Source organism: Myotis myotis, unplaced genomic scaffold (genome assembly GCF_014108235.1).
Source record: "Myotis myotis isolate mMyoMyo1 unplaced genomic scaffold, mMyoMyo1.p scaffold_m19_p_10, whole genome shotgun sequence".
NCBI classification, from domain to species: Eukaryota; Metazoa; Chordata; class Mammalia; order Chiroptera; family Vespertilionidae; genus Myotis; species Myotis myotis.
Genome location: NW_023416314.1, coordinates 72,694,191 through 72,715,634, shown reverse-complemented (window position 1 = coordinate 72,715,634; position 21,444 = coordinate 72,694,191). Strand labels below are relative to the sequence as shown.

Here is a 21,444-nt window from a genome sequence, read left to right as displayed (position 1 = left end):
CCCATGAAGGGTCTTCTATTATCCTGAAGGATTTACAACTTTATCCAGGTTGCATTAGAAAACCAATGAAGGGCTTTAAATAAGAATATGACATTTGCTGAGCTGGTGTGGCTCAGTGGTTGAGCATCAACCTATGAACTAGGTGGTTACAGTTCTATTCCAGGTCAGGGCCCATGCCTGGGTTGCAGTCTCAATCTCATGTGGGGCATACAGGAGGCAGTTGATCTATGATTCTCTCTCATCATTGGTGTTTCTATCTCTCTCCCTTCTCTCTAAAATCAATAAAAATATATTTTTTAAAAGAATGTAACCTCATTAGTTCTGTCTTATAGAAAGATCCCTGTGGTCATTGTATGGAATAGCAATTAGGAGCTGCATCAAATGATCCAGAAGGAAAGAGACCAATAAGATGGCTATTGTAGTTATCCAAGTGAGAGACAATGATGACCCAGTTAGTTCATGTGCCTGGAGTGCTTTGAGAGATATTACAGATGAGGAAGCAATAGCAGGTTTGCTACTGATTGGATATGGAGGATGATAGTGAGGAACAAATCAAGGATGGCAACCAGGATTCTGATTTAAGCAAGCAAATGAGGGGTAGTATTAATCACTAAGAAGGAGAAGTCTGGGAGAGAAGGAGATAATGGGAGTTAGTTTGGGGCGTATTAATTTTGAAGTTTCGTAACAACCAAGTGGTGACTGTTGTGAAACAGGCCTAATGATGTCACATCTAGTTGGCTTTCTGGTGTTCTGGAACCAATCCATATCAGTTTGCAAAAGCCAATTGTTAATGTTCAGGAAGCAGACTAGTTGTTAAACTATAGGTATCTTGAAATTTGCAATACAGGGGTTACTTATTCCACAGGAACCAGCAAAATGATCCAATATTCCTTTCCCTCCAGGGGGAGCAATTCAATGAGCTTGCCACTGCATTTATTGATTTCAAGGGATAGCCCTGGCCTGGGGAGTAGAACTTAGTGATTACCAATGTTACATAATTAAAGTCGTTCACGTGAACACAGTAATTCCAGAAAACCATGCCAAATCATAAGGATAGCCAAGGAAGATGTTCTAAATACCATCCCAACAGCAGGGGATCCTGGAGGGAATCGGAAGAAGAAAGGATAAAAGACATGAGAAACTCCTGGGAACTCTGGGGACACAAAGGCCAGGAAAGAGAGCATTCAGAATTGAAGGAATAGAAGAGAAATTAAAATATGCCTCTTAATGAAAAGAACTTATTTTGTGTTTTCACTTAAGACATGGAATAAATAGCAACAAAAACACAAATAGAAAAGGAAAATAGATCAGCAAACAGAAATGGGTTCCTCATGCATAGTTAATATCAGCAGAGGGTTTTTTCTCTTCCTAAAATAACATTGAAAAGGTATTCATGTTCATTTGATAATGCGTATAATGGTGTTGGTACTTTAAGCTCTTAGAATCTTTCATTAGTCAGAGTAATGTGCTATTAGGGGTGAAAGTCAAGGACAAGCTGTTTGCTGATCTGGCAGGTATCACTCAGAAAGGACCTATCTCTTACATGGCACATGGATCCGATAATCATAGTTTCTCCAGCTTTATAATATAAAAGACCTTTTCCCCTATTCAGACCTCATAAAAGGAGACTAAAAGCATAACTAGTTATTCATTAGAAAGCCAGAGTTGAGCACCAAATTTAAGAGTCTGCTTGTCCCAGAATAATTTTATTTTATTTAAGAATGTTCTTGATTACAAATACCAGATGCATTTCCATTCATTTGAAAACAGGGATGCTTTTCCTCAAACGGCAAACAATCTGAAGGCAGATGTGTGCTGACATTGACTGTGGGACTCTGCGTTTCCTTTTCCCTCATGGCCGCAAAAGGGCTGCTGCATTGTGTCTGAGACTCCAGGCAAAAACAGAGGCAGGGTAGGTGCACCTGGGAGCATTTCTGATTATGGTTTTTTGGACATAACTGTATCACGTAGCCACTCCTAGATGCAAGATAAGCTTTCTAGGCTTTATATTACACATATTTGAACAATAGGAGAATTGTTTGGGGGCATTGTATGAGCCAACAGACAGTTTCTGCTTCAACGTTCTTTCTTCAAAAGCAGGAATGGCACAAGCTGGAGATGGTGATGGTGAATAGAGAAATAAATAAAAAGATAGCAAGGAGCTCCTGGCACCAGACATAACTGAGAGCTTTCAGCTAAATCAGAAGGCTCATCTCCAGAGATACACAGTCAGCATGTGGAATGCGCTGTGTACAACTGGGTCAGGGAAGAGTTGGTGAGGGCGTGAGGGATCCCTTTGGCATGCATGGTAGTAACTAATCCCTTTGAAAACCCTAGTACTGTGATTGGGTTGTGCAGTGCTACTAAGCACCATTTCAAATGGAAGCAACAGGAATTTACCAATATTCTGGGGAAATGTGGGGATGTGCTATAACCAGAAATACAAGAGAATTTAAATAACAGAAAAACAAAACAAGACACTGCTTCCTGTAAAGCTTAAATCATCCAGCATCTTTCACATTGTTACTCCCTGTCAATTGCAAACAAAGAGAAGATGCTTCAGATGACGTTGTAGCTGCCACTGACAACATCTGCTACCGGCCCAAGCACAACCATTGGTTTGGCTAAAGAAATGTGTGACCACAGGGAAATCATCCTGGCAAATTTACTGACATTGCTATGGTATTTCAGTACTAAACCTGGGAATCGAGTTATCTTATGATACAGATGGCTGCAGCAGGGTGATGCCACAGTGGGCTCCTGGAATTGAATTATTTAACCAACTACTTTCGTTTCTAAAATGATTCTGACTTACTCATGATGATTGACTAGAACTTAATGAGAGTATTATCACATTACACTTAGGATGGCAGAGCCTCTAACTATTTCTCAAGTAATTCAGGGTTCAGATGTAATTGCAGCACTTGTGTTTCTCCTAGGAATTTTGCATGGTAATGGCCTCACTATTTTGTGACATGTACAACTTGGACAACCCTGCTCTTCCTGAACCTGGGCATAGCAATTTATCTACCTTGTCAAATTAGAGCTATTTATTTACCAATGCTTAATCTTCTACTCATTTACTTCATCAGATGGACTTAATGCAATAGAGGTTATATATATATATTGTTTTTTTACCGCATCTCCCTGTATGTCAATATAGAATGAAATCACATTACATTAATGTATCAAGGTGACACACAAATAAAAATGAAACTCTTATTTTACTTTAACTGATACAGATGCACAATAAGCATACTTTTCCCCAGTGGTTTAGAAATTTGCTCCAAAATACAATTTATATAACAAATATAAAGTGCATGAATGTGATAGTGAAAAATTTTGAATGTTAATGCCTTATTAATATTAACATATTTTACCCTAGCCAGTGTGGCTCAGTGGATAGAACATTGGCCTGTGGACAGAAGGGTCCTGGGTTCCATTTCGGTCAAGGGCAAGTACCTTGGTTGCAGGCTCCTCCCCGGCCTGGGCCCTGGTCAGCAGTAAGAAATTCCTAGGGGTAGAATCGGCTAACTAGCAACAGTAAAGAATTGAAAAAAATAAGATAATGTCTAAGTAAGAAATCTTAAAACGGTGTTAAATTTGTTGAGGTCATATCCCTTGTTTCCTATTTCAGTCATTGTAGAAAGCGATGATTTCCACAACTTATATATAGCTTCAAAATAAATACTTTTCTTTCCACACCAAGCTGGGGCCATTTATCAACCCTGAGAACACTGTCAAGAGCAAATAAGGAAATACAGCTGTGGTGATGCTATTGATACCCTAGATGATGACTTAAGATGTAGAACATAAGTTACGATGGAAAAAAAGGAACCTGGCTATAAAGACTCGACAATTTGTGATATCTCAGACACAGATGCCTTGAGAAATACAGCCATTTTTAGAAACTGTAAGACAACAGAAAAACCAAATAACAATGACAAGAAATTACAAACTTCTAAACAAAAGGTACAGACAGTATCTAGCTACATAGCAGGGGAAATTTATTTCTGAAATGCACCTGAAAACTTGTGATTTGCATGTCATTTTCATCTGTCTTTTTAATCCTAATGACTGCTTATTAAGCACTTAGTGATGAAAAACATTTTTTGAAGTAAGAACAGTACAACGAATTATTGTGCAAATGTACATGACAGGGTGTACAACTACAAATTTTAGTTCTTGCTGATTTTACTTCTGTAGTATTTCTTCCTGAATGTATCCTCTCTTTTTCGTTTTCAATTCTACAAACCATTAGTCTTTTGGCCTCCGTATAAACTTAACTGGCTAAATGCTCCAAAAGTAATTTCTCAAGCTTAGCATGGCATTCAAGGCCATCTATTTGTTCATCCCAATCTGTTTTTTTAGTCTTATTTTTCAAAACATTCCATCTGTCGTACTTCAGCCACATCAAGGTTGTAATCTATCTGTTGAAATCTGCTCATTTTTCAAGGCCCAGATCATCTGTCACCTTTCCCATTTATGTTTTTCTGAATATCTTCTCAATATTCATATCTTCTTTCTTTAAGACCCTCAAAACTTTTTTGTTCATCTTTTGTAGATAACATTTTTATGATTATTTCCTGCCTATACTTAATCTATTATTTAGGCTACTATATTATAGATCCTGAGAGGTCAGGGATATGCCATATTGTTTACCTTATAGAATCTAGCAAATTATTAAGCACAAAAATGTTCTGTTAAATTCAATGTCAATAGCCCTGGCCAATGTGGCTCAGTTGGTTGAGGGCCTTCCCATTCACTGAAAGGTGGCTGGTTCCATTGATTCCCCGTCAGGGCACATGCCCTGATTGTGGATTCAGTCCAAGTTGGGGTGCATGTAGGAGGCAACTCATCAATGTCTCTCTCTCTCTCTTTCCTGCTCTCTCTAAAAATCAATAAAACATATTTTTTAAAAATTCATTGTCAACACTTAAATTCACTTGGTGGTAAGTGTTTATTATGAAATAAAATAATGGTATTCTCCAAGGGCATTTCTAGCTGCCAAAATATAAGTTGGTACCAGATAGTTAATGAAGATCTGGATAGAAAGAGTGGTTGTGGCTTCAATTGTGAAGGACGGTATATTTGTAGTTTTCTCTTTCTATTCTTGGTTCCTTCCATGGCATAAATCAGTTAATCCTGAATTGCTTATTGTAAGTAAATCTAAAAACAAAATGGCTTTTTGGATTTGTTCAAATGTGTAACCAGTAATTACAGCAAATTCTAAAATAAACAAAAAATTACTTTATACGTAATTTACAACTCAATTAACTGGGAGAATCTAAAAAACTATGCATGAATATGTTGAGCATTGCATTATGTGTATGAAGGGCATCAGATAGTCCCAGTGCAGAACAGTAGAAACAGTTCTTCTCCATTGGCATGTATATTCCACATGCATTCCAGAGAAGCCAACATTTAACCTTTTATGACAATAAAGGCAAACCCAGGCCTTCTAGTAATATAAGGTTTTGAAGGGATAAGCTAGGCTGAGGTGGACTTAAATATCAATGAGGGTAGAAAAATACTATGAAAGTTATAACCAAAAAAATATTCATTTCAGAAGTCTCAGATGAATGTTTCTATGTGTTCTATTTTATCATATTCATTAATATCTGATCACAACCTGCCAACATTAAAAGGGACTCTAGAAATGATCTAGTATAAACCCATCGTTTTACAATTAAGAAAACTAGTGATTCAGTGAGTTAAAGTGATTTACTCAAGGTCACACTGATAATCATGAATTAATATTAAACCTTAGTAGTCCGGACTCTTAGATTAGTGTGTATTTTATTTTCTGCAGAAACTAAATTTTATTACTTTGCCCACAAATATCACATATGTTAGGACATAAGAAATACTTGTTACATTAGATTTTATGTTATTGTATTGTGTTCATTTATTCTTTTCATTTAATCACTTGTTCATTTAAATATCAACTCTGTGCTTCTAATTTGTGTAAATATTTATCACTCAATCCCGATATTCAGCACATTCTGGCATTCACAGAAGAAGAGTTAAGAATAAATGTCCATTAAAACTTTCTTTTATAATGTCATTGAAATGCACAGAGAATAAAAAAGGTATTAGGGAGTCATTGATAAATTCATTTACTGAGATACAAATCAGAGAGTTGTAGATGTAACTATGAAGTCAAGAGAAATTGAGTTGTGCTATGATAGAAATAGATGGCTTCTGAATCCAGAAGATTGATAACCTGGAAGCACAATGGAAAGAAAACATATAAGAATGAACGACCTCAAAACCAGTAACTGACACACATACACAGTGTTGTTGTAAGACAATGTGTCAATCTAATGACAGACTGTGATAGCCTTCAAATCACTAGGGTCTTAAGTGGAAATTTAAGAAGTTCTGAATCTTTTCCCACAAGAAAAGCCACCTGGCTGAGTTCATGATCATTTTCCATTTGTAAGAGTACAAATTATTTTATGAGATGTGAGCAGATGTTCATGCATCAAGGCCAAAATCTCTTCTACTAAGAGAAAACTTTTAGAATTCTCAGAAAATAGTCTCCTAGAATAGTCAGATCAGGCTCAATTCTTTACGGCAGTAAGAGTCCTGAAGAAGCTACAACATACAACCATACACAGCATATACATATGTAATGGGTTGAATGGTGTTCCCCCAAAATGATATATCCAAATGCTAATCCTCATTACCTGTGAATGTTACTTTACATGAAAATAGGGCCTTTGTAGATGAATTTGGCAAAGGATCTTGATATCATATCATTCTGGATTTTTGGTAAGCTCTAAATAGAATAATGAGTACCCTTATGAGGGAAAAAAAAGAGAGAATTAAGACAGAGACACAAATTGGGTGCCAGGAGCCGGTCCATGCTTGCTGTTTCAAGGGTCCTGGCATATATGGCATACTGTTCTTAATATGTTTGCTCACCTTCTTGGCACTATGTGTTTTAACCAAGGTCTCTGAGAAAGGTTGTTTCCCCAAGTAGGGATTTTCCCCTGAAGTTAGGGAGGGAATAAAACCTCTTAACTAAGTGCCAGGCAGGTAATTAATCACTTTAACTATGAACAATCATGCTTAAGCTACATAATCTTTACTCCCTGGAATGGAGATAAGAAACGCCCTAACCTTTGGAATAGAGATTGATAGGATTGGAATCAACTGGTATAAATACAGATGTAACAAGATAGAACTTAGAAGACAGAACCTACACAGAACCTAGAGACAGAAGAACTTCGCTGGAGAGAACATGGCAAAAGATCCTGGACAGAAACTGGCCACAGAACCTAGAGACAGAACCTAGCGAGAGAACCTGGGTGAAGAACCTAGAGACAGAACCTGGCTACAGAACCTGGATAGAACATGGCAAGAGAACCTGACTAGAACCTGGTGACTGAACCTGGCAAAAGAACCTAGACAGAACCTGGCTACAGAACCTGGCTGGAGAACCTGGAGAACCTGGCTGGAGAACCTAGCAAGAGAACATGGACACAGAACCTGGCTGGAGATCCTAACCAGAACTTCTCTGGAGATCCTGAACAGAACTTGGCTGGAGTTCCTGGCTAGAGATCCTGGCTAGGCTGCTGATCAACTGAACGCTGCCTCCGTGTCGTTCCTTTTTCGCCGACTCCGTCCACACCTTTGGGGACCCCTGGACCTGCTGGGGCTGGACCCCAGCAATGGGGGAAAGCCATGTGAAAGTAGAAGCAATTACCTCTAAGCCAAGAATTGCTGACAGTCAGCAGAGGTTAGGAGAGAGAAGGACACCATTTCTCCTACAGAGCCTCCAGGAGGAACCAAACCTGCTAACACCTTGATTTTGGACTTCTGACCCTCATGTCTTTTGGAGAATAAATTTTTGTTGTTGTAAGTCACTTAGTTTGTTGTAACTTGTTATAGCAGCCCTGGGAAACTAATATGTCATATAATCTCATTTTTAAATAACTGATAATAGTTGTTTTTTTGTGTTTTTTGGGGGGGAGGGGAGAAAATTTAATCTTTTAAACTATTTATACATACTAATTTCAGAGTAACACATTTTTAACCTAATGTGTGTGAAAAGATTTGGTATTAAGTAGTGGTGTATATCAGCTCTTGTTCACTCTAGTATAAATATCATCTCTCCATTAGAAGCTCATAGTATCTATGTTGTTTCTTAGTCAGGGGCAGATTGACTAAATTCATGTCTATTTCATTCAAAACCCACTGGCCCTGTGTCTTTACTTGTGCTAACACTATCACTTTTGAGTTGCTAAGTGTTAAATTACTTGATTTTGATTTTAAAAAAAAGCGTTTGATGGGACATAGAGACGACTCTGGCTTTTTACTTAAAGACAATGTGGTTTGGCTCTGGCTGGGTAACTCAGTTGACTACAGTGTTGTCCCATACGCCAAGATCGTGGGTTCCATCCCTTATCAGGACACATATAAATATAAACTGATGAATGCATAAATAAGTGGAATAACAAATCAATGTTTATGTCTCTGAAAATAATAATGTGAGAGAACTTGCACATACATTCTCATTAACATTCCGGCTACCACTGCTGTAGGTGTTTAAACTACACAAGATTGGGACTTTCTTAGCTAACTTCTATTTAACTCACCAGAACAATGAACATTCTCCCTTCCCAATGGAGTCAGTGCCTAGAAGACTCCCTTCAAGTCAGCCCGGGGTTCACCAACTGAGTTGTATGTTTACTAAGTGTACCCGGGTCTGTCTCCAAGTGTGTTGCTCTCATTATTATAATCAATACAGTACTTACTCTGATTAAATATGAATGCAAAAAGAAAAAGAGCTTTGGTTTTTATGCAAAGTAAATTAAATATTTTGACTTCATGAAGGGGAGCCACTAAAACAAAATTGCCATCAGGACACATGTGGAAGAGGTAAGTATAAAAATTGAGAAAACAAAGTCATGAAGTCTACAAACATTTTTACTGGGATTTGTTTACAAGTGTTTTAAAATTTTATCTTCACCCTAAGAGACCCATACTTGAAATTGTAGAAGATATATTGTGGGTTTTTTGGCAAGAAAGATTATACAGATCTCCCCTAGCAGGTTCATTCAAGGAAGATGCCTTGACTCTACATCAGCAGATTGCATACTAGGTATAGATTTTTTATGTTTCAGTCTGAAAAATATTTAAGGTACATGCACTTATAATTTTTATGATTTTGGTTTCAACTGGTTCTTCTGGTAACTTACCAACTATTGGTTCTGATCTGCTTAGGTACATAGCTACAAAATGCCTAACCACTGGAAGGAATTTTACTTGGATCAATGTTGAAGATTTTCTCCATTTTTTATGGGGCTTGTTTGCTATTCCAATTCATGAAGTAAAAGTTCCCAAAGAGATTATGTTCCACATAAACTTTTTTAGGGGGTTGTGATGTGACTCTAAATAATAATAATAATAATTTATTATTATTTACAAAATTAAAACAAGTTAAAGAATTCTGAATATAAAAAAGCTTAAGTAATTACATGAAATAATTGTGATAGAATCTATTCAGTTTGTCAAAATGGTTTCAGCCAGCCTTTTAGAGGGCAGTGAAGGTGTTTTCAGACTCTGCAATCAAAGACTGTCCTGTAGTATATGTGTATGGGCTTGATCCCAGGTCGCTAATTTAATTAACTTTGCCCTATTGTTCTTCTTTGGGCTACTCCCATACAAACTCCTGAAGAAGAGAGAATTTGTTGGCTGGTTATGCTACCACCTCCCTTCCCTTCTTCCCCTTCCCTTCCCTTCCCTTCCCTTCCCTTCCCTTCCCTTCCCTTCCCTTCCCTTCCCTTCCCTTCCCTTCCCTTCCCTTCCCTCCCCTCCCCTCCCCTCCCCTCCCCTCCCCTCCCCTCCCCTTCCCTTCCCTCACCTACTATGTTCAAGCCATTTTTCAGGCTCTAAAAATAAAATAAGCACAGTCTCTAGTCTCAGGAATCCTGTATCCCGGAGAGGAGAGAGACAGTACATAAATAATATAGGTATTAATGAACTATAATTATGGTAATTGCTATGAAAGAGAAGTTCATAGTGTTATAAAATGCATACGAATGACCTAATTAAGCAGTCTGTGATTGCAGAGAGGTCTCCATTGGAGAAAGTGACATTAACGTGAAACCTGAAAGCTGACCTAAGAGAGCCAGGGAAAAGGAGGAGTGGGGGTGAGTCTTTAGGGCGGATGTAACAGTCTGTGTAAGGGCCCTTGGGGGATAGGTAGGCTGGGGATGAAATCAGGAGGTAATGATTAGAATTCTTGTACTGTTTAGATAAGGGCGATGCAAAATGAGGTCTAGGAGAACGCTGCATCAGACTACGTTAGCTGAAAATGCAGATCACCAAAGCCTACGCATAACCCCCTCATTGAGAACACCTGGAAGTAGGCTGTGGTAACCTTCTTTGGAGAAAACACCCAGGTAGTTCTTATGGACAAGACAGGTAGTTTCAGATTGGCTGATATAGAGCAATTTACTTTCCAAATGTATTACTATGTCAAGTTGTAGATATGGCCACACAATGTCAAGCTTTATAATCAGATTCAGTTCTGGAAACATTTAATACTTTCTTTGTTTCTCTTTCTTTTTAATTTATTCTCTTTTTTCCTCCAAGCCAATAATAAAACTTTACATGTAGGGAATGTAGTAAAAACTCTTCTCTTACTTTTAAATATTGTCTTATTTTTCCTCATAAACTATCGAAGGACTAGGTAGGAAAACCTATTTTGTGAAACACATCAGAAGCGGTGGCCCAGAGAGGGCAATGGCCTTTCTGGGAAGCACAGTTTGCCCAAAGCTGTGCAAAGGTCTTCTGACTCCAGTCCCCTCTCTTGCCCCCTATAGCCCTCGTGTCCCTTTATCTCATCTGGGGGTCCTTAGTATTTGTTCTCTTCCCCAAATAGCACTTATCACATAAACTGGATCTACAGTCATAGAAAAAAATGAAAACAATAGGAAATGCTAAATGCTAAACTTTTCACAGGTGATGTTTTCAGAAATTGATGTCAAGAAAAAAAAATAGCTTTTAGCGGTTACAACTGTTTGGATGTCATTTTACAAAACAATTGCCTATGAGGTCTTCCTGGATTAAAGGTTTCACATAAATTGGGGAAACCTGGATGCCTGCTCGCCCTTCTGACCTCCTCTCCCTGGCATTTTTTAAAAAATACAGCTACATAGACCAGTGGGTCCCAGATCTACCACGCTCTTTCTTGCCTGGAGAAATTATGATTATCAAAGGAGAGAAGCTTCAAATGGAGGAAGCCATAAATCATAAGGGCTATTCTGATTTATTAACAGGTGTTGCAATTACAGCATCCCCTGAGCATGGGTAAGTTTAATCAATTGTGAAATGGGACTAACCTCATCTCTAGAGATTGTTCAAACATATGAGGCTCAGCTGTGTATGGGCAGAGGGAGTTGTGGAGACATTTTCCCCAGAGATCTACTACTGAATTTCTGAATCAGCAACTACTAGACTATAGGATGGTGTTCTGGACTGCATGCCCCCACGCCCTCCAAATTGGTCTGTTGAAACCCTACCCGTCCCCCCCCCCATGTGATAATATAGGTATATCTTGGAGATATTGCAGCTTTGATTCCAGACAACTGCATGAAAGTGAGTAAATGTATAGCAATAAAGCAAGTCACAATCGTTTTACTGGTGGAGGGTCTTGCCTTCAATGTGTAAAAGATACAACATTTATGACGTGCAATAAAGTGAAGCCGAATAAAACAGGGTGTGCCTGGACTAGCAGGTGTGGCCACTGGGAAGTGATGAGGTGTTGAGGGTGGAGCCCTGATGAGTGTGATTAGTGCCCTTTATAGTAGAGACGCCAGAGAGCTTGCTTCTTTTCTATTTTCTCCACCAGGTGAGGGCACAATGAGAAGATGACCATCTGCATTCTGGTCTGGACAAGGCGGCAGCGGGTACAGCTATCAGGTAGGGCGGAGCTGGGGTGCAGCTAGGTTTCCTCCCACCCCATACCCTTCCCTCAGGCACGACCAGGCCGACCCTACTGAGTTACCCTCTGCGGGGCGGGCCGGGGGCGGCTCAGGGAGCCCCCCAGCAGACCCCTGCCCCATCATGGGCAGTCAGAGCTCCAAGTCTCCTTGTGGCTCCGTGACCACGAGGAGGCAGCAGGCCCTTGCTTCCTCCTCTAAGGCCAACGGGACGGGAGGATGGCCATGTGAAAAGCAATGGAAACTTACCCCCCAGGAGTGAAGGGGAGTCGCTCCTGTGAACGGAACAGAGGAGGCAGCCGGGGCACTGGTACTGCCATGGAGCCAGCACCCCCTAGCCAGGGAGCTGAGGCCAAGGGCGATGTACCCCCAAGGAAACCTCCCCGAAAAAGAAGAAATTCTCTTTCAAGAAGGCTTTCCAATTGAGTGGCCTGTCCTTTGAGATAAATCAAAAGGAGGGTGGGTGGGGTGAATCGTCTGCCTCCCCACCCACAGAGGAAGAGCAGGAACAGGGGGAGAGGGTGCCTGCAGCGAGGAAGGCACTGCCCAAGGAGGGAAGGCTGTTTTTCCCCTGAGAGCCAGGAGCTGCAAGGCAAGGGGCAGAGGCCAGCGCTGCCTCTGAGGAGGGAGACACAGAAGAAGAGGCAGGCCCCAGGCTATAGAGCTGTCCACTCCATGGGGGCCAGAGAGTGCCCTACGCCTGCCAGCCAGCAGAATGAGTAGCTGCAAAAACTGTTCTGTCCTTGTGAGGTCACTGCCTGGACCTGGTGCCCTGGCTGCCTTCCTGTGCCCAGAAAGGAAGGGGCTGCTACCCCTCCCAGCCACCTTCCCTTTCCTCCTCTCCCTCCTGTGGATTCTCCCTTAAGAATTCCCACCTGGTCTGCCTCTTAGGGCCAGTTGAAGATGGCCCCTTGCAGTTCCCCAAGTTAGGTTAGTGATGGGACATGCTCTTGCCCCTGTTCCTGCCTCTTCCCCTGTCCCCACCCCACCAGAAGGCAATTGCTGGTTTTCTCCCCAAGTAGGTTTGTTTCCTCCCCAAATCCCTGAGCCAGATGTGGGGTGCCTATACTCCCCACCCTGAGTGTCCAGCCTGCCCTCTGTTCTTAGTCTCTTGTGCTGTGCCTGGTGGCACCCGGGCTAGGGGAGGACCCTGCCCCTGCCTAGGTTTTTATAAATGTTTTACTCAAGTTCAAACAGCTTGTGAAACAAAGGTGTCTCTTTTTTGACTTAGTAAGCATTAGGCGTTGGGGTGCGGGGTGGGGGGGAGGTCTGTAATGTGAAACAACTTCCCCCCACCCCCCCATAGTTGTAAATAAGTTTTAATGGCCAAATCCCAGATGTGTACTTTTTTTTTTTTTTTTTTTTGGTCTGACTTTTAAAACCATTCTCTTCCACCAGGTTTTCCCTTAACATTTGGAAAAGGAATAAATGTTGCCCCCCCCCCGCCCCCCAAAAAGGGAAGATGATGACTGTCTGTAAACCAGGAAGAAGGCCTACACCAAACCCTGCATCTGCCAGTGCCTAGAGATCTTAGAGGTCTCAGCCTCCAAGAGAAATACAAGATGTTAAGCCATCTAGTCAATGCTAATTTGTTATAGCAGCCTGAGCTAGGAGAAATGGGACTGACCAAGACAGACGGAGCTAAGCCAGATGGAACACTTCAGCTGAAGGGGAACAATTAGCACATCACCTCTTTGAAGTTTAACAGAGAAACCTCATGCCGCAGACAGACGCTTTGGTGGTCCCCAGGATTCCCATCTCCTGGGATTCAGGCCTTGTGTATTTCTGCCCTGTTGAGTGTGTGCTGGAACCAGGACCGACTTAAAGCAATAGCATCCAGACAAGGAGATGGGATGTGTGTGATTACACTACATATAATTGCAATGCTCACCTTGCAAAGAGTATTTCTCTCCCTTGCTGGCTTTGAAAAAGCAAGCTTCCATGTTGTGAGCTACCATGTGAAGAAGGCCAGATGGTCAGGACCTCAGGGCTGCTTTTAACTCCCAGTGAGTGAGAAATGGAAGCCCTCTACCCAGCAATTTGCAAGGAAGGGTCTGAATTCTGTCAACAATGGAGAGAATCATTAGCAGATTCTTCCCCAGGTGAAACCACCACCACGGCCAACGTTAGGAGACCCTAAACTGAGGACTCAGGTAAATAATTTCTGGATTTTTAATCCCTTTGAGTTAAGAAATATGTGCTGTTTCAAGGTGCTAAGTTTGTGGTGATGCAGCAATATATAACTAATACACCTCAGCAAATTGTTAACTGGAGTGGAAAGTATGGTAGATCCCTCCACAGAGGTCTTGCCAGAGTCCATTCTCTGAAATGGAATAATTAACAAAAGTCCCAAGGTGGATAATTAGGCATGAAGTGGGGGGGAGGGGTAGGATAAACATACTTGGGATTCAACTTCCTCTTTTCAATGTGTGGGCGCTTTGAATACTTACTCAGAAAAGCAATAAACTAAAGGATTGGCCATCTGCTTTTTAAAAATCTTTGTCTCTGTCCTGGTAAATGGGTCCTTTCTAGCAAAAATGTTCATAGTCTGGCCTCTGCTTATCTCATAGTCTAATTACTGAACATTTTTCTTTTTATATCACTCCAAACCAAGTTCTTTTAGTTCCACTAAACTACTCATGTGTTCATGGTTGTGGGCCAATCTATGAACTAGCTATCCTCCCTCATCACTTGATCTTGCACCTGCTCTTTATCTTTGTAATTTTCTCTTTAACTCCCCTGACCCCTCATTTATTCTTCAAATCTCAGCTTAAACATTGCACATGCTATGGAGCTTTCCATAACCGCTAAGTCTAACTTTAGTTCCTTCACCATTGTTCAATAAGCCTTTAACCTGCCAGAGTATGCTTGTGTCTTTATTGAAATTTCCTCTTCATTATCCTGTTTTCACTAGAGTGTAAGCTGGATATAAAAATTAGTGTTTAATCATCTCTTTATCTCCTACTTTTCAGCCCCCGGCTTGAGGCAAAAGCGCATGCTCAAATGACTTTATTTTAAAATAAATGAAGTAATGTCGTAGTGAAAGGAGGAGAAGCATCCGAGTTAGATAAACATATACTTAAGTTTCAGTTCACGGTGCGACCTTGGGTAAATTACTGAATCTGTATTAGCCTTGATTTCCTCATCTGGCAAAATGAAGATAAATAGCTGCTATTCCTTCAGTGAGTGAGTCACCCAAATATTAATCCATTTTCCCAGCAGATACTTATGTAGCTTTAATATCATGTCAGACATGGCTCTAGGGTTAGGGATACAGACATGTACAAAAGAGCCAAAATCACTGCCTCCAGAAGCATAAAACTTTCAGTAAACAAGATAGACGAAACATACAGTATGTTAGGTGGTGATAAGTGCTAAGGAGAAAAATAATTACAGAAGGAAAATAGGAAGCATCAGGGGATTGCAATTTTAGATAAAGTAGCAAGGGAAGGCATCACTAAGAAGGTGACATTTGTGTAAAAGCATGAAGGAAGTGCTACAGCAAGACATGCCAATCACTAGGGGAAGAAGAGCATCCTTGACAGAGAGGGAGGAACCGTAGGGATTAATTTGCTGCATAATCTACTGCACAGCCCCTGCCTCATATAAACTCTCAGAAAATGATTATAATTGCCTCACACTCATTTTTCCCTACACTGGCTTTTTTTTTTTCCACTTTCAATCTATACTTTTAATTTCAGGGTTCATTGTTTGCCCTTGAAAAATGCTTAAATCTTCAAGGCTACTATCAGGCTCTCTCACCTATGCTGTGAACAAGTCTACATTTTTTTGATTTCTCTAAATGGAATGTTAGAAATGAACTCTCCAGATGGCAGGTAGACACTGATGCTGTTTTAGTTTTCCCAGATAGAGTGACACACTTCAGTGTCCTCAGGCATTTCCACAAGGAAATCTTGAAGATGCTAAAACTCTTCATTGTGAGGGTGCATGGTAACCACTCATGGAAGCAGTCCATGTGTGGCACTTTGAGGTACAGTTCACTAAAATATATCTATTTTAAATCGTTTATCATTTCATCTAATTTGGACTCTGAGTTCTCACACTCCTGGACTTATGGAGAATTCAACCTCAGGTATTCATGGAGCTCCAACACCCTGAAAGGAAAGAGGTAGTGTTGAATGAAGCCTTGAAGAAGCCTCTTTATTGCTCATATTCACATTGGTCTCAAGGTCCACTGTACCTACAGCTTCTGTTTCACTGTTGGGGCAGAGTGAGGTTGGAAATCTCAGGGCCCAGGATTTGGTCTAAGTTCATCACACAGTCCTCCAGGCTAAGGTTCAGCCCCCTCTGTAGAGCATTGTTGTGGAATATATATTGTTCCACCCTCTACTCCCCTACATGTCTCTGTTTATACTTAAACATATCAATACATGGAAGCATGTTCTCCCTAAAAGGCTTGGCTTTTAGAAACAACATCTAGTGAGGAATATGTTTTGTATTTAATGTCACTTTCCCCACCAATCACAAATCTTCCTTGAAGCAAAGTAGTAAGTAGATAGCCAGCTACTCAAAGAGGAAAGGGAAATGGTGAAATACAAGGAAAAAATGTATAAATTAATATTCCAAATTTGCCAAACCAAATCTGCATAGTCACACCTCCAAGAGTATTTATAATTAGTGGAAATCATAATAAATGGAAATTCATATCAGTTATAGGTTGTATCAGTGTCCTCTTCTTCCTCCCAGTATGTTCTTTCATTTGCACAGCAATGAACTTCATAATTATTCTGATAAATATCTATAAAAAATTCCAAGTAACTTAAATATTACATTGAATAGCAAATAGTGTTTGATCATAAGACAAGTACTTTTCTATGTGAAAATTAAGTACTTTTCTATTCAAATGGATAACAATCTCTGAAATGCATATGAATGAGCAGCTCTTAATACATTAGGCAAACAAAATTAACTTTGAGCATTATCAACTTAAATTTCTTTTGGTCCAGTAAGTCACAATTTGAGAAAATAATTGTGATCTATTCATCTTCTTTTAGAGCAAATAGTGTTTCTGGTTCTCTCTTGGAAGTCTATCAGAAAATGGCTTACAGTCAGTGACCCTAAATCACAAGATAATAAATGACTCCAAGACTGTAGCTAGAGAATGTTTTTGAAGTTGGTTGCAGTGATATTTACCTATATCGATGATAGGACTTCAGCCAACACAACAAAGGCACATCCCAAATGCAGTAGGTCTAATGTGCAGACAATCACAATGTCTCAGTAAACACAGAGAAAGACATTTTTTTAAAAAGATTAAGTTACAGTGTTTTGACATCATATTTCATCAGATCCAATCTGTGTTTTTACCTTCCTGCAAACCTCTTGAATCACTCAGCTCTCACCCAGCACTCTTTGTCATCCTACCTCCCATAGAAAAACAAAATTCTGTAATTCACAATTTTCTCTTCTTTCTATGAACTGCTATCATATCATATTCTAAATCAGGGGATATGTTTTATAATTAAAGCTTCTGTCATATTTTCTCCATAGTTACCTATGGGCAAGTTTGAATTCTCTAGTGAGGCTATACATTTCTTGAGAAAAGTAACATGCATACATATTTTTTTAAAATATATTAGAACTCATGAATACTCTCAGCTTTGTGCTGGGAAGGTGGTGGTGGTGATGATAAATAGATCTTTTTGTTCAAAGTATTTGAATACTTATGCCATAAGGTAAGTACTACTATAATTCTGAAAACAAACCCAAGAAGTGTTATTGTCATTTTTATTATATATGTGATTACCTAATGCCAAATAAATATAATATATATTTAATGAGCATTAATATATTTATGACTGTGGGCAAAGTTGGGATGCAAAAAATCAGGATATAGTGTCAAGTCTTAAAGGGTTTAGGATTTATCTAGTATTAAGGACAACTTAAAGTTAGAATCATTTTGTCAGACAGTGAAAACATAACAGGTATTCCCTGAACATATGTTTATTTCTCTCCAACATATTTTGGAAGAACAATCTATATTTGGTTTTTATAGCAAATTACAGCCCATTTAATGGCTTAAAACAAATGTTATCTTATACTTCTGAAGGATAGAAGTTCAAAATAAGTCTTGATGTGCAAAAATTAATATCTTGGTTGGGCTGAGTTCTTTCTGAAGGCTCTAGGGGAGAATTGGTTCCTTATCTTTTCAGCTTCTAGAGGCAACCTACCTCTCTTGGCTTGCAGACCCCTTCCAGCACTGGCATCTCTGACTACTACTTTTATTATCATACTAGAGGCCTGGTGCATGGATTTGTGCACTGGTGAGGGGCATGGCCTGTGAGGATCAGCCCACTGCGGGAGCACCACTCATTCCAGTCAGCCCAGTGGCACTCCCACTGTGGGAGTGCACTGATCACCAGGGGGCAGCATTCTGCATTGAGCATCTGCCCCCTGGTGGTCAGTGTGCATCATAGCAACTGGTCAACTGGTCGTTCTGGTCATTCCACCATTTGGTCACTGGGCTTTTATATATATAGGCTAGTGGTCTGGTGCATGAAATTTGTGCACGGAGGGGTTCCCTTAGCCCAGCCTGCACCCTCTCCAATCAGGGATGCCTTGGGGGATGTCCGATCGCCAGTTTAAGCACGATCCCCAGGGATGGGGCCTAAACTGGCAGTCGGACATCCCTCTCACAATCTGGGACCACTGGCTCCTAACCGCTCACCTGCCTGCCCGCCTGATCACCCCTAACTGCCTCTGCCTGCCTGATCGCCCCTAACTGCTCTCCACTGCCAGCCTAATCTTGCTCCCAACTGCTCTCCCCTGCTGGCCTGATCTCGCCTCCAACTGCCTCTGCCTGTCTGATAACCCCCAACTGCCCTCCCCTGCCAGCCTGATCTCACCCAGTCTCTGTCTCTCTTTGTTTTTCTCAGCAGTCCTCCAGGCCTCCCTGCCTCCCTGTCTCCCTGTCTCCCTCTTCCTCTTTCCCTGTTGGGAGGGAGCGGGGCCAGTGTGGGCTGCTCCACCCTCTTCCCACCCTCCTTTCCATCCAGGCCTCTTTAAGGCCCAGTCTGTTTTGCTTCCTCATTCTGAGAGAGGCTCTGAGAGTGAGCTGGGAGGGAGGGAAAGAAAGGGAGAAAAGGCTGTGAGCTGGTGGGCGCTGTGTGTGTCTGTGCGTGTGTGCGGTTGTGAGTGAGTGTGAGTGCCAGCCCTGACTCCCCATCCCCATCTTTGCTGCCACAAGTCCCCACCCACCAGAGCCTGCTGTGCGAGAAGCCTGGGCATTAGGTTGAGCCTCCAGCCATTGTGGATGTGACGGACCCATGGTTTTTATATATTAGGATGTTCTTCTATGAATCTGACCCACCTCCTTCCCTTTTATTCAGATCTTTGGTTACACTAGGCCCATCCAGATAATTTAGGGTGAGCTCTCTATTACAAGATATTGAATTTAACCACATATGCAAAGTCTCCCTTCCCTTGTAAGGTAATATGGGAATTAGAAGGTAATATGGTAACAGAGATTAAACATGAAGATTTCTATAGGGAGAGGGCTTTATTCAGCCTACCACACCATTCTTCCCCAGTTTAGTCCATGTGGTAAGGCTAGGCCTATTGTTATACACACATCTCTCTGGATAGGATCCATAACACAAACTGAGAACTTAGAGACATCATTCATAATGACCACAATAGAAAGTTCTGGGGTGAGTCTGTGACCCATGCCAAGTAAGTGTAACAACTTATTACTTTTGTCATAAAAATTTCTAAAAGACACTCTTTCTCCTGGGCTAACTATGTTTGAAAGATATGATTTTTGAGTAACTGGTAGCCATATTTTTCCCAATATGGAAGAATATTACTAGAGAATAAAATGAAAACAGGGAAAATGGTTAGAAATGGAGTCAGAAAGAAATCCTATTGACATTTCAAAGCTCAAGAGAGAAGACAATAATCTCATTCTCCTTTTTTTTCCCACCAAGTTTGATCTGTGTTTAGCCCCTTACAAGCAATACTGAATATAGTTATGGTGAATTGTCTGAATCATAAGTAGAAGGAAAGACAGGTCAAGTTGAGAAAACAAATATTTGCCTCAGTGGATGAAAACAAAAGTAGCAAAACTGATGAGTAGGAAAATGGTTAACACTACTCCAGGGCAAGTGATTCTGAACTTTTGGGCATTCTGTACATCACCCTGAATTTTCTTTCTATGGGATGGATTCTGTGTTGCAGGGCTGGGTGTAGGAGCTTACGTAGCTGTTTCAAGCTGCCCAAGAGAGGTGGTATGCATGTATATGATTCAGTAGGCCCTTATTAAATGTTGTAGATAAACTTCTATGATAGCATTACATAGAAAATGCTTGAGTAGAATGGGGGTTGTATTTTAGGGAAGAAAATGACCCAACTGAAAGGAAGGTCAGCTTCATGACTGAGTTTGGTGAATTAACCGGCATTGTTGGTATGAACAGAGACAAGCAGGAAACTTTTTTCTTCCCTTATTAGTACTGGACGTGAACTATTTTTATGTAATGGTCGGTTATTTTTCCTTCTTGTTTTATGAAAGCAGCTCTAACAGGCAGGTGGCTCAATTCTTGCTCTGCCTTGAATAGTCCTGTGTGCCTTTCACACACTGGGATGCCCTGGGTTTAAAAGGAAATCCCCAGCTTTGTGGAGGAGAGGCCAACAGTGCAGATCCAAGCCCCAAACAGCAGGTTTAATGGCACAGCAGCGGGACAGTCACATGTCCACCAAGATTAGGAAACATCAGAACAAATTGCCTGTGAAATTCTGAACTGACCTTTAATTAAAGCTATGAGAAAAGAAAGTACCTTTTTAGATTTTTTTTTACAAGCCACCATGAATAGATGACAGATACAAGATTTATTGCATCAAGAATTTAATTAGACAAAAATATTTTCTTTCCTAGGGATGAGGCAAATTGTTTTGTTATATGGAGAAAAATACAGCAGCCCTGTGCACAGTTGCTTATTTCCAAAGCCTGCTGTTTTCCTGAATGATGTGAAATACTTGGTCCTTTTCTTTTTAATCAGACATCTCATTATCAGCACTGACTGGGATATGTAGCTAGCCCTAATGTATTTTGTTCAAGTTTTAATTATGTCTAAAAATATATGTCTTTCCAGTTCCATTTAACAAGGACATAATGATGCCAATATAATTCAAATTATTCATGAAAGGCTGGTCCCTGGCATTTTGCAAAGTATTTGGAAATACAAAAGGTTCCAAAAAGTAAAAACAAACAAATAGAAAACCTCTTTAACAAAGTATATTATAAAATATATAATATAAAAAAATAGCTCTAGTATAGACTCTGCCCAAAAGAAATAAATACAGTGAATTTACCAGTAATAAAGTTAGGCCTCATGTAACAGTGCAGGCACTAGCCCTGCCATTTGAATTTAATACTGTATATTGCTTCCAGTAGTAAAGTTGATGATGTATTTAATAAAACTTTAAGATACTCTTCTACCAAGCACTTCATGGCATTTCTGGTTGACTCTTT

General features: G+C 40.3%; 1 pseudogene; it reads left to right on the top strand.

Moving 5' to 3' along the window:
- The first annotated feature begins 12,081 nt into the window (after positions 1 to 12,081).
- LOC118664043 lies at positions 12,082 to 12,680 on the top strand (annotated as a pseudogene).
- Positions 12,681 to 21,444: the final 8,764 nt, after the last annotated feature.